The sequence below is a fragment of the Phyllostomus hastatus genome, unplaced genomic scaffold, assembly GCF_019186645.2.
Source record: "Phyllostomus hastatus isolate PE091 unplaced genomic scaffold, TTU_PhHast_1.1 phas_contig_84, whole genome shotgun sequence".
Classification (NCBI taxonomy): domain Eukaryota; kingdom Metazoa; phylum Chordata; class Mammalia; order Chiroptera; family Phyllostomidae; genus Phyllostomus; species Phyllostomus hastatus.
This window is the reverse complement of record NW_025333969.1, coordinates 215,119-229,119: the sequence shown is the minus strand read 5'-3', so window position 1 is coordinate 229,119 and position 14,001 is coordinate 215,119.

Sequence of the window (14,001 nt, the reverse complement as noted above, 5' to 3'; positions counted from 1 at the left end):
TAGACTAAAAGTAAAGAGATGAAAAAAAAGATATTTCACACAAATGGAAAAGGAAAAAAAACTGGGTAACTGTATTATTATCTGATAATATAGACTTTAAAACCAAGGCTAGAAAAAACACTACATAATGATAAAGAGAACAATCCAACAAGAGGATATATGCTGAGAGCCAGCCCAGCCCTGCTGTCTGACACAGTCACAGAGGGAGACGCACCAGACACGGTGGGAGAAAGTACCTGGCACTCCTCTGCTTAATCATTGTATTACTATCTGTACTTAGGGTCTATGTGATTTACCATGGGACTGGGACAAATGGCAATTCCACAGAAGAAATACAGTTCTTCAGAAGTAAGCTCATTGGAGAGTGATTCCCCACCAGAGTGTCCTCCTAAGTGGGTTAGAGAGTTCAAAGAACGGGAATGGAAAAGACTCCTAGGATTACTCCCTATAAAAGCCCCTACACCCACCCTTATTACAAAATTCCTTAAAACCAGGGTTCCGGGAACTAGACATAGATTCAAAAAACACATTTGGTCAGCATTGTACCAGTATCCATGGTCTGTTTCCCCTCTAACTCCTAGGCCCACTGATCCCCCTTTACCCTATGCCAGAATCTATCATAAAGGGACATGATGGGTAAATATATATGGGTATTGGAAAGATTATTATACACTCCCCTTCTATGAAATGCTTAAGCAATCAGGGCCTCCATGGTGTTTATTGCCTAAAAAGGTCAGACATCAAAGATGGAAACAAATAATAAAAATGCGTCAATACCAAGGTGAATGGGAAGCAGCCGAATGGACTGGGCAACACAAAGATTATTACTTGCATAGAAAGACAGGGTTCTGGCACTGAAGTGAGAAGTGAGAGACAGATACTAACCACATTGACCATGAAAGCCTTCTGCATGGCCTTTGTCAGTGAGCTAAAACAGTCCTGTGCCCATCTATGTGCCCAGCTTGCAACTTTAGAATATATAGATTAAAATTAAGTTAAGATTTAAGAAATTAAGATGTTACATAACGTGGTAAAATGTGTTACTGATTAATTGCAAAGATTAGGAGCTAAAAGCTTGCACAATAATATGCAATGAATAGCTACTTCCTATTATGTCTGTGTCATATTTTTTGCAGAACAATGACAAAGCAAATATGTCCTAAAAACTACATTTTAATTGCTTTCACATATGCCACAGGTACACACCCAACTGTATAAAAATAAAGAACTCAAGAGCCCAGCAGAGATGCCTGGCTGTTGAGCTTGAAACTGTACCTCTTGTGTCATTCCTCTGCCGATGCCGTCCCTCCATTGGGAATCCCTGGACCCGCTGGAGCTGGACTCTGGCAGATATAATGCTACTAAACATTTACACACTCAACATAGGAGCACCTAAATATGTGAAGAAAATCTTGGTGGACATAAAAGAGAGATTGACAGAAATACAGTCATCGTATGGGATTTGTACACCCCACTAACTTCAATGGATAAATCTTCCAGACACAAAATCAACAAAGAGACAGTGGAATTAAACAACACACTAGAGCTAAATGATTTACTTGATATCTTCAGAGCATTTCATTCCAAAGCAGCAGAATATACATAGTTTTCAAGTGCACATAAAATGTTTTCTAGGATAGACCACATGTTATGACACAAAACAAGTCTCAATAAATTGGAAAGGATTAAAATCATCTCAAGCAACTTCTCAGGCAACAATGCTATCAAACTAGAAATCAATCACAAGAAATACACTGAAAAATAGGCAAAGACACAGAAGCTAAATAACATGTTATTAAACAATGAATGGGTCAATATTAGAGATCAAGTAAGAAATCAAAAGATACCTTGAAATGGATGAAAATGATGACACAATAATCCAAAATCTGTGGGACATTGGGAAATCAATCCTAAGAGGTCTATCTCAAAAAAAGAAGGAAGGAAGGAAGGAAGGAAGGAAGGAAGGAAGGAAGGAAGGAAGGAAGGAAGGAAGGAAGGAAGGAAGGAAGGAAGGAAGGAGAAATAACTTGAAAAAGAACAACAAACAAAGACCAAAGTGAGTAGAACAAAGAAAATTAAAGAGCAGGGCAGAAATAAATGAAATAGAATCTAAAAAATGATACAAAAGATCAATAAATCCAAGACCTGATTCTTTGAAAAGATCAACAATGGCAACTTATAACCACACTTTTTAAGAAAAAAGAGGACCCCCCAAAATAAAATCAGAAATGAAAGAGGAAAAACAACTGACACCAAAGAAGTACAAAGGAGAGTAAGGAAATATTATGAACAACTACGTGCCAACAAACTGGACAACCTGGATGAAATGGATAAATGTGTAGAAACATAGAATCTTCCAAAACTGAATCTACAAGAATCAGAGAATCTGAATAGACAGATTCCAACTAGTGAAACTGAAATAGTAATCAAAAAACTCCCAACAAACAAAATCCCTGAACCAAATGGCTTCATAGGAGAATTTTACCAAATATTCTGGAACTAATACCATTACTTCTCAAACTATTTGTAGAAATTCAAGAGAAGGGAAGGCTTCCAAGATCATTTTATGAGGCCAGCATTATCCTAATTCCAAAACCAGAAAAAGACACTACAAAAAAAAGTATAGGCCAATATCCCTGATGAATATAGAGGCTAAAATCCTTAACAAAATTTTAGCAAACTACATACAGCAATTCATCAAAATGTTCATACATCTTGATCAAGTGGGATTTAGTCTAGGAATGCAATGTTGGTATGACATTTACAAATCAATAAATGTGATTCATCAGTTAAACAAAATCAAGTATAAAGACTACATATCAATAGATGCAGTAAAAGCATTTGATAAAATCCAGCACCCATTTGTGATAAAAACTATCAGTAAAGTTGGATTAGAGGGACATACTTAAACATAATAAGGCTATATATGATAGACCCACTGCCAGCATCATACTCAGTGGGCAAAAACGACAAGTGTTTTCCTTAAGATCAGGAGCAACGGCCCTGGTTGATGTAGCTCAGTGGGTTGAGCACAGGCCTGTGGACCAAAGCATCGCTGGTTTGGTTCCCAGTCAGGGCACATGCCTGGGTTGTAGGCCATATCCCCAGTATGGGGTGTCCTAGAAGCAACCACACACTGATGTTTCACTCCTTCTCTTTCTCCCTCCCTTCCCCATCTCTCTAAAATAAATAAATAAAATCAAAATTAAAAAAAAAGATCAGGAGCAAGACTGGGATGTCCACTTTCACCTCACTTATTCAACATAGTACTGGAAGGCCTAGCTACACCAATCATACAAGAAGAAGAAATAAAAGGCATCCAAATTGGAAAGAAAGAAGTAAAACTGTCATTATCTGCAGAGGACAAGGTACTGTCCACGGAAAACACCAAGGGTTCCACCAAGAAACTACTAAAACTGATCAATGAATTCAGCAAAGTAGTAGGATACAAAATTAATATCCAGAAATCAGTTGCATTTTTATATGCCAATAGAAAACTAACAGGGAAGGAAATTAAGAAAACAATCTTGTTGACAATTGCTACAATAAGAATAAAATACTTAGGAATAAAACTAACCAAGAATGCAAAAGACCTGTGCTCAGAAAATTATGACACTGAAGAAACAAATTGAAGAAGATATAAATAAGTGGAAGCACATATTATGTTCAATAGAAATAATTAATATCCTTTAAATGTCCATACTACCCAAAGCAATTCATAGATGCAGCACAATTCTTATCAAGATGCCAATGACATACTTCACAGAACTAGAACAAATATTTCAAAAATATATATGAAATCAATAAAGGCCCCATATAGCAACAGAAATCCTGAGAAAGAAGAACAAAGTTGGAGGAATCACACTACTTATCAAACTATACTATAAGGCAATGGTAATCAATACAGCATGGTAATGGCATTAAAAAAAAAGACACATAGATCAATGGAACAGAATAGAAATGCCAGAAATAAATCCACACTTTTCTAGTCAATTAATATTTGATAGGGGAACCAAGCATATACAATGGGCTAAAGATAGTTTATTCAATAAATAGAGTTGGGAATATTGGACAGATACATGCAGAAAAATGAAAATAGACAATCTTCTTATACCACACACAAGAATAAATTCAAAATGGATGAAAGACTTAAATATTAGACCAGAAACCATAAAAATCATAGAAGAAAACATAGGCAGTAAAATCTCAGATATTGCTTGTAGTAATATTTTTTTCTGGTATATCTTCTCACTCAAGGGGGAAAAAAGAAAAAAATAAACAAATGGAACTTCTGGCCAAGATGGAGGTGTAGGTAGATACACTGTGCCTCCTTGCACAACCAAAACAAAGACAACAATAATTTAAAACCAAAAAAAAAAAATCAAAACTGACTGAAAATCACACTGTATGGAAGTCCAACAACTAAGGAGTTAAAGAAGAAATACTCATCTACATTGGTAGGAGGAGTGGAAATGGGCAGCCAGATGGAGGAAAACTCTCAGAAAGGCAGCGGCTGGGGGACTGGGTGGTCCCACATTCTCGGGCCGATAAACTGGGAGGAACAACTGGTGAGTGAGACAGACCATGCAATTCAAGGTTCCAGCACAGGGAAATAAAGACTCAAAGCCTCTGATTGAAAACACCTGTGAAGGTTGAGGCAGCAGCAGGAGAAACTCTCAGCCTCACAGGAGAATTCATTGAAGAGACCCACAGGGTCCTAGAATTTACACAAGCCCACCCATCCAGGAATCAGCACCAGAAGGGCCCAGTTTGCTTGTGGGTAGCAGGGGAAGTGACAGAAAACTGGCAGAGAGCTGAGCAAGTGCCATTGTTCGTTCTTGGACCTTGCCCCCACATGCAGCATCATAAGGCAGCAACATGGGTTACCCCACCCTGGTGAACAACTAAGGCTCCACCCCTTACTACCTAACAGACATGCTGAGACAAAAAAAAATGGCCCAAATGAAAGAACAGATCAAAGCTCCAGAAAAAATACAACTAAGTGACGAAGAGACAAACAACCTATCAGATGCACAGTTCAAAACACTGCTGATCAGGATGCTCACAGATTTGGTTGAATATAGTCACAAATCAGATGAAAAAATGAAGGCTATGCTAAGTGAAATAAAGGAAAATGTACAGAGAACCGACAGTGATGGAAAGGAAACCAAGACTCAAATCAATGGTGTGGACCAGAATGAAGAAAGAAACATTCAAAGAGAAAAGAATGAAGAAACAAGAATTAAAAAAAATGAGGAGAGGCTCAGGAACCTCTGAGATATCTTTAAACATTCCCACATCCGAATCATAGGGGTGCCAGAAGGAGAAGAGGAGGGGCAACAAATTGAAAATTTATTTGAATAATGAAGGAGAACTTCCCCAATATGGCAAAGGAAATAGACTTCCAGGAAGTCCATGAAGCTCAGAGAGTCCCAAACAAGTTGGACTCGAGGAGGAGCACATCAAGGCACATCATAAGTATACTACCCAAGATTAAAGAGAAGGAGAGAATCTTAGAAGCAGCAAGAAAAAAGGGGAAAGTTACCTACAAAGAAGTTCCCATAAGACCATCAGCTGATTTCTCAAAAGAGACCTTGCAGGCAGTAAGGGGCTGAAAGGAAGTATTCCAAATCATGAAAGGCAAGGACCTACATCCAAGATGATTCTATCCAGCAAAGCTTTCATTTAGAATAGAAGGGCAGATAAAGTGCTTCTCAGATACGGTCAAGTTAAAGGGTTTCATCATCATCCAGCCCTTATAATATGAAATGTTAAAGGGATTTATCTAAGAAAAAGAAGATAAAAAATATGAACAGTAAAATGACAGCAAACTCACAGTTATTAACAATCATGCCTAAAACAAAAACAAAAACAAACTAATCAAACAACTAGAACAGCAACAGAATCACAGAAATGGAGATCACATGGATGGTTACCAATGGGGGAGTGGGAGGGAAAGAGGGTGAAAAGGTACAGAGAATAAGTAGCATAAATGGTAGGTAGAAAATAGATAGGAGGAGGTTAAGAATAGTATAGGAAATGTAGAAGCTGAAGAACTTACAGGTATGACCCATGGACATGAACTAAAGGGGAGGGAATGTGGGTGGGAGGGGTGTGCAGGTTGGAGGGGAATAAAGGAGGGGGAATGGGACAGACAATTGTAATAGCATAATCAATAAAATATATTAAAGTAAATAAATAAATAAATAGTGCTACACCAAACTAAAGTGATTACACAGCAAAGGAAACCATCAAGAAAATAAAAAACAACCTACTGAATGGGAGAATATATTGTCTCATATATCCGATGGCAGTTAATATCAAAAAATTTATAAACAACTTATAAAACTCAACACCAAAAAAAAAGAAAAACAAACAATCCAATTAAAAAATGGGAAAAAGACCTAGACACTTCTTCAAATAGGACATACAGATGCTGAGAAGACATATGAAAAGATGATCAACATCACTAATCATCAGAGAGATGCAAATTAAAATGATAATAAGATATCACCTCATACCTGTCAGAATGGCTGTCATCAATAAATCAGCAAAGAACAAGTATTGGTGAGGATATTGAGAAAAGGGAACACTTTTGCACTTTTGGTGGGAATGCAGGTTGGTGCAGCCACTGTGGAAAGCAGTATGGAGATATTGCAAAAAATTAAAAATAGATCTGCCCTTTAACCCAGCGATCCCACTTCTGAAAATATATCTAAAGAAACCCAAAACACTAATTTGAAAAACCTAACAATCCCTACATTCTTTGCAACATTATATAATCACCATGATGTGGAAGTAACCCAAGTGACCCTCAATAAATGAGTGGATAAAACAATACGCAATGGAATACCACTCAGCCATAAAAAAGAAGAAAATTTTATCCTTTGGGACAGCATGGGTGGACCTGGAAAACATTAGGCTAAGTAAAAAAGGCCAGTCAGAGAAAGACAAATATCATATGACTTCACTTATATGTAAAATCTAATGAACAAACTGAACTAACAGGCAAAACAGAAACACTCAAAGAGAGCAGGATGAGCTTTGGGGAGCAAGGGATAGCAAGTAATGGGATCAGACAAAACGGAAAAGCATGTCCTTGTGGACACGGACAACAGTATGCTGATTTTGAGAGGAAGGGATTATAAGGAGGATAAATGGTAATGGAAATATCATACAATTTTAAAAAGTAAACTGGAAAACAAATTAAAATACACACACACCAAAAAAATGCAAATCAAAAGCATTATGAAACAGCCCTTCACACCTGTTAGGATGGCTCCTATCAAAAACCAAAACAATAATGTTGGTAAAGGGTAAATTTGGACTACTTGTGCTTCATTGATGGGAATATAAAATGCAGTCTGTGAAAAACAGGTTGACTGTTTCTCAAAAAGTTAAAAATAAAATTATCATATGACCCAAGAAAAAGTAGATTCTCAAACAGGTACTTGTATATACCAATGTCCATAGCAATAGTAATCACAATAGATAAAAGATGTAAACAATACAAGTGTTCATAATTAATAAATTAACAAAATTATGGTACAATCATTCACTACTTAACAATGGGTATACATTCTGAGAAATGCTCAACTGGGCAGTTCTGTCATTGTGCAAACAGCGCAGAGAGTACTTACATAAACCTGAATGGCACTGATGCTAGGCAGCACCTAGGGAGGACAGGGGAAGCCTCTACCTGACACTGGGGTTTAGGTTCTTGTTAAGGAACAAAAACAAATTCAAGAGCATGACAGAAAGATTTATCAAAGCCTAGTAAATTTATGAAAGCAATAGAATGCACTTGAGAAATACATTTTGCAGATTAGGAATTAACACTCAGAAACATTGCATCATTCATTATAGGCATACATCTAATGCATTTTGGAGTCAGAATCTGTACCCATGATTTCTTTTTTATTCTAAAGTCTTCCCACTACCTCATGCTAAATCACTGCCTTTAGTGGGAGACAAATAAAATATGTATTATACTTGTAACTCAGTTTGATATTCTATAGGTAGGGGCAAAAAGGAAATTTTGGACTCAGGAAAGGCTTTAGTGAACTGGGTCTTTCTGGTGATCAAAAAAGGGCAGAGCTGGAGAGATACATGCCAGGATCAAAGAGGGTAGTGAGACAGCAGAATCATGTTGTATGGTACATGTGGAAGGCTATAATCAGTTCAGTCATGGGAGTGGAAATGTGGGAAGGGTGACAGGTAAGAGCAGAGCCACATTGCTAGAACAAAATGCTAGGATGGGAACTAGGTGGTGAGGGAATTCCCCTGAAGGCAGGAAGAAGTATAGCAGAATGACAGACCACTGGAGTGCTGGGGACCTCCGACCATGAGGAAAGTCTGGGAGAATGGACAGTGATCTAATATCCCCTTCTCACTGTGCCATCTGGTGTCAGCCACCTGATACCCATTGAGAGAACTACTCCACCCACACCCCTTGTTGAAGGGGTGTGAATGGAGTAACTTAGATCACTAAGCAAACATGGCTATGCTACTGACCTTATGCCTCTGGCTACAAATGATTGACCCAGAAATGGACACATGCTTTTGTTTTCCTCCTAGGTCATGTAATCAGTACACTATGCCTACAGATAGAATGGCTGACATGCAAATCATGTACTCAGGGCTACAGTGAGCACCAGAGCTAATCAAAGCCATGGTAAACTTAGTAATAGGAGGGGTCTAACAAGTCACAGATGAAACTAGTCTACAGAAAGAAACAGAAGAATGGAACAGACAAAGAGGGAAGCAGAGCTGAGGCCATGAGATTCCAGAAGGTGAGAGAAGGAAAGATGGTTAGAGGAGCTTCCTCATGACTTCGTTTCTCCCAAGATCTATTGCACGTCCTTCTTCTTAATTCCAATGTTTCCATGTGTTCTCACAATAAATTACCCTTATACATGAGTTAGCTTGGCTAAGTTTCCATTTATTATAACAAATGATCCCTGTACTGATCAGAACTCTAGATTGCAAGTGATGAAAACCCTGCACTAATTGTCTCCATCATGTGGTCATTCACAGAAGTGAGAAGGAATGAATGGTGGTGGAGTGGCTGGTGTCATACACAACTGAATCCAGGGTGTAAGTCATGTCCTTGGTAAGCTCTCTTGCTCTCTCCTGGCCCCCTGAATTTTAAGATTCCTGTCTTCCTGCAAATGTATTTCCTCCCTGAGGTAGGAAGATGTTTCTGGCAGCCCAGAGTCACATTCTTCCAGCAATATGACCCCAAAGTAAAAGATAGTCTTTCCTGGAGAAAGACTAGTTTGTTAGGTAGACCAAATTAATATTCCTGAACATACCCCTGAGGCCAGAGAAACTATGAAGCTCTGAATTGTCAGGTATGGGTTACAAAATCACTGTGATCTAAAGGAGTCGTGAGGACCAAGTACATTAAACAAAGGAAGAAGAAAAGGAAGAGTCCCCCTGGGCAGCCCAATATAATAACTACCACATTCTCAAGCTAAGTTACAACCAAAGAGGCAGGCCCTCTCTTTTCCACAAATAACTTAAAATACACAAGGAATCAATCTATACTTGGTCCCATGCAACTCCAGCATATGAGCAAAAACAGAAGCCCTGGTAGTCAAGACATCTATCCATTTACCTCCAAACACCAGACCAATGGAGGTGACTCAGTTCTTATGTAAAGCAGCTCAGTGGAGCAGGAAAAGTCAGGCTTGACATCAGTAACCTGGATTTAAGTCTCATTTTTGCTGTTTACTTGCTGTGGGATCTTATAACCTCTTTGAACCTCAATTTTTCATCACTATGATAAAAGAAATATTATCTACATCACAAAGTAAATGCAAGGATTACATGATGATGAAAACACCTATAATGATTAACAAAGAAGAGCAAGAAGCAATAGAATGGCTACACCCTGGTTCCCCTGCTTTCTTTTACAGGGTTTCTGGTCTGAAGTCTGCCCTTCCTCTGGTCTCCCATAGCTGCTCCTTCTGTCTGAGTATCAGCTCAATAGCATTATCTCCTGGTTACAGGTCTGTCTACCCTAGGGTGCTCTGAGCTCATCAAGGGTGGGGGTTTCATTTTAATCATCTATGAAAAAAAGGGCCAGACACATAATACAAACTCAAATGTTGAAAGCAATAATACATTTATGTGTGGGTGAGTGAATAGATTCATGGGAGAATGGAAAGATAGATTATAATATGGATATCTTTTTCCTCTCAGTTCCCAGGTTCAATCTTCACTGCCCAGAACTTTCTTCATTTTGTTTTTGGTGTCCTCTTGGCCTCACAGCATCTAGTAAGACATTGTTCTTCCTTCATCACCTGGTAGGACCTCAAGTTGCTCATGGCTTCAGTTTCTCCCTACTGACTCCCAGAAGCTTTTTCCAAGCTGAAGCTGACCCATCCAGGACATACTGTAAATTTGGTTCTCTCCCATCCTGGAATCTCTGCGTCAATTAACTCTCTGCTAACACCCACTCCCTGCCCTAATGGCTGTAACAGACTCTTTGGATATCAAAGTCATCTTGTTTTTCTCTGAAGATTCCTGAGCTGCAGAGAAAGCTTATGCCACTTCTTGGGGAGCACAGTGCAGTGGCCGGAGCACCAGCTCTCTAGAGAAAGACTTCCTTGGGTTTAGAACCTACCTTTCTGCCTCTCTAGCTAGATGAATCCTGCAAGTCACTAATGGATTTCAGTTTTCTAATAATTAAATGGAGGCAATTTAACCCATGTCACAGGGTTATCTTGAGGATTAAAGGAAATGGAAGTAGAGTACATGACCTGGCACATAGTAAGCATTCAATTAATGTATTTCCTTCCCTGGCAAAGTAACTCCTCTCTAGACAACTACTAGACCACTGAACAAGGGCCCCCTTTCCCCTACACTCATTACCTCAACCATGCCATCAGCCTGTCTTTCTGCTCTGGTGACTCTTTATGTGATTTGAAAGGTCTACTAAAGTCTTGTGAAACAAGTGGTAGCCATTTACTATAGTATATGGCTCCATTTGACAAGGGAAAACTGGGGCCCAGAGACATCAAGCACTAGGATGAATTATTAAAGATGGCCATAAATTCTGCATCACTCTATCTTTCCCTTCCCCTAGAATCCACCTGGTTTGGGACTGCTGAATCAGTAGAAGTCAGGGGCAGTAATGCCATAATGCATGCCTGCCTACCTGAGAAGTGGAAACTCATCCTTCTTCCTTCCTGGACCACTGGTTCTTAGGATGCTCTCTCCAGGAACACAGCTACCTGGGGTAGTCATTTATTGTGGCAGATACCAGCCAGCAGTATCCATCTTTGCTGTGGATGCTCATCAAAACATGAGAAAAACATACACAGAGATAACTAGGTCCTGTGGGGAAGTAGGAGCAGAACGGCCACTCTCTCTAGTGGGGAGTGCCCCGTTTCCATTCCCAAGCAGGTTTTTATAGAGAATACAGACTTAGTTTGTGGATTCACAGTCTGGCAGAAAAAGAAATAGGTGACTTACAAAGATGCGGACAGAACCCCCACTGTGATTCTGGGCAGAGCTTGGGGTTTTATCTAACAGGGCTCAAAGGGCTAGTTTTGGTTTCCTGTCTGTGCCTTCAAATTCTAATCTAATAACACCCTCCAGCAAACAGATCTCACAGGATCTTGCATATTCTATGTCCCAGGCCTGATTACCCCGGGGGTCCACTGTCTCTGGTCTGGGCTGCACCTCCCCTCCTATTTCTGCAGGCCTGAGTTAACAGAGAAGACAAAGACAGCCAGGAGACTTGGATTACTCACTTCTAAGAACAAGGACTCAGGCTTTGACAATGATGAGGGGGCAGGGGTTGATGTCCATCACCCCTTCATTTCCACTGACCCAAGTCTATTCCCAGAAGCCTCCCCGTTACCATGCCTGTCTTAAGTGATTCCCTCCATGGGAAATCTTACCCGTCATTGGCTAACTGATCAAGCTTAGGAGTTCAGGCACAGAACAGGCAGCGTTCATGCCAGGGAAATAAGTTTTGTCTCCTTAGTGGCTCCTGGTCCAGAGGTCTCTCACTCAGCCTAAGTCACGGGGGGTTACAGCTTCCTGAGACCAGGCAGGGTGGTCCCCAACATCATATGGGCATTAACTGCAGTCAGTAGCCCCAGTTGCACCCTTGGTCTACCATCGGTCCCAATTGCCAGCCACATGGATGCAGCATCTTAGACATCTCAGCCAGTGAGCCCTTAGAAAACATGTGAGTCACAAGAATTCGCAAAATTGTGGGAGATAATAAAATGGTCATTCTACTATAAAGGACACATGGACAAAAACAAGGGCATGGGATCAGGGGATGGAGGTGGGCATGGCTGGGGTGGAGGGAGTGGTGGGGGGAAATGCAGACAACTATACTTGAACAACAATAAAAAAAATAATAAAATGGCTATTCTAAGCCACAAGTGTTGGCATGACTTACATAGCAAATAGGTACCCAGAACAAGAGCCTTGATGAAGAAGGTTATACATAGTTCAGGTCTTGACCTTTGGGCCCTTCCTGCTGCCCTGTGGAGAGTGGCAGGGGCTTTGTCAGGGCCCACAGTGTTGCATTGTCCTGTATAGGACACAGAGCTAACATGGGGCTCTGTTGCCCTCGTGCGGAGCTCAGTGGGCACTGTAGAGCACTCTCTGCCAGGCCTATAGCCTGCATCTGCCTTCCTCATGAGTGCCAGGATCCCCCTGATGCCAGGAAGGATTGTCTGTGAGGCAAGGGCCTATGGTTGTATGAGTTCTGGCTGCCAGTGTCAATATCAGAGCAGCCAACTCTGTGCTCATTAGGGTTGCCAACAGGATTTGGGAGAACAGCAGCAGGCACTTTCCTTATAAATTAGGAGCTTCTAGTGGAAAGACAATGGTGGGTCAGCCTGCCTTAAATGAGCCTGCTAAGTAGAGCTTGGCAAAGAGAAAGCAGTCTTCCCCTCATCAGGTTGAGAACTTAAAGAGCCAGATAGGGACAGTCAGGACCAGGAGCAGGGCTCAGAGGCAAAGGGGATCAGCCAGCCCCTTACCCTCTACCTACAGGAAATGCCAGCCCAAGTACACATGGGGTTTTATTGTGGTAAAATATATATAACATAAAATTTATTGTTTTTGTCATTTTATAGCAGTACATTTCAGTGGTATTAAGTATAGTTATAATGTTGTATAACTATCACTACTATCCATCTCCACAACTCCTTTTATCCTCCCAAACTGAAGCTCCATGCCCATTAAACAACAATTCCCCATTTCCCTTCCCTATCCCCCAACAGCCACCCTGCTGCTTCCTGTCTCTATGAATGTGACCACTCTAGGTATTGCACATGAGTGGAATCATTCACTATTTGTCTTTTGTGACTAGGCATAATATCTTCAAAGTTTATCCATGCTGTGCATGTGTCAAAATTCCCCTCCTTTTTAAGACTGAATGTATATACTACATTTTGTTTATCAATTCATCTATCAGTGGACATTTGGGTTGCTTCCAGCTTTCAACTATTATGAATAATGTTACTATAGGTATAATTAGAGTTCAGGCCAAGATGGAGGCATAGCTAGAAACCTTTCTCTTCCTCGCACAACCAAAGGAGGATAACAATCAATGTAGAAACAATGAGCAACCAGAAGTGGCAGAAAATCAAACTGCATGGAACTCCAACAACAAAGGAATTAAGGAAACATTCAGCCAAATCAGTAGAAAGGAGACTGGCAGCCAGACAGGTGGAGGAGACCCATGGAAAAGCAGTGGGCTGCTCGAGCAGGCCTAGATGAAATAATCCTCAGTGAGGCGGCAGACTGCACAAGTGAGGCAGGGCTAGCTGAAAAGGAAACTAAGACTCAAAGCTAGCTGTAAACTATGGTGGGGTTGCCATGGCAGGAGAAACTCCCACTCTCACATGAGAGTTGTTGGAAAGTGGGGCTACAGCCGAGCAAGGAAGCTGCATTGTTCCCTCTATGACCCCTCCCCCACAGACAGGTACCCAATGCAGCAAAGAGGGTTGCTATGCTCTGATAAAT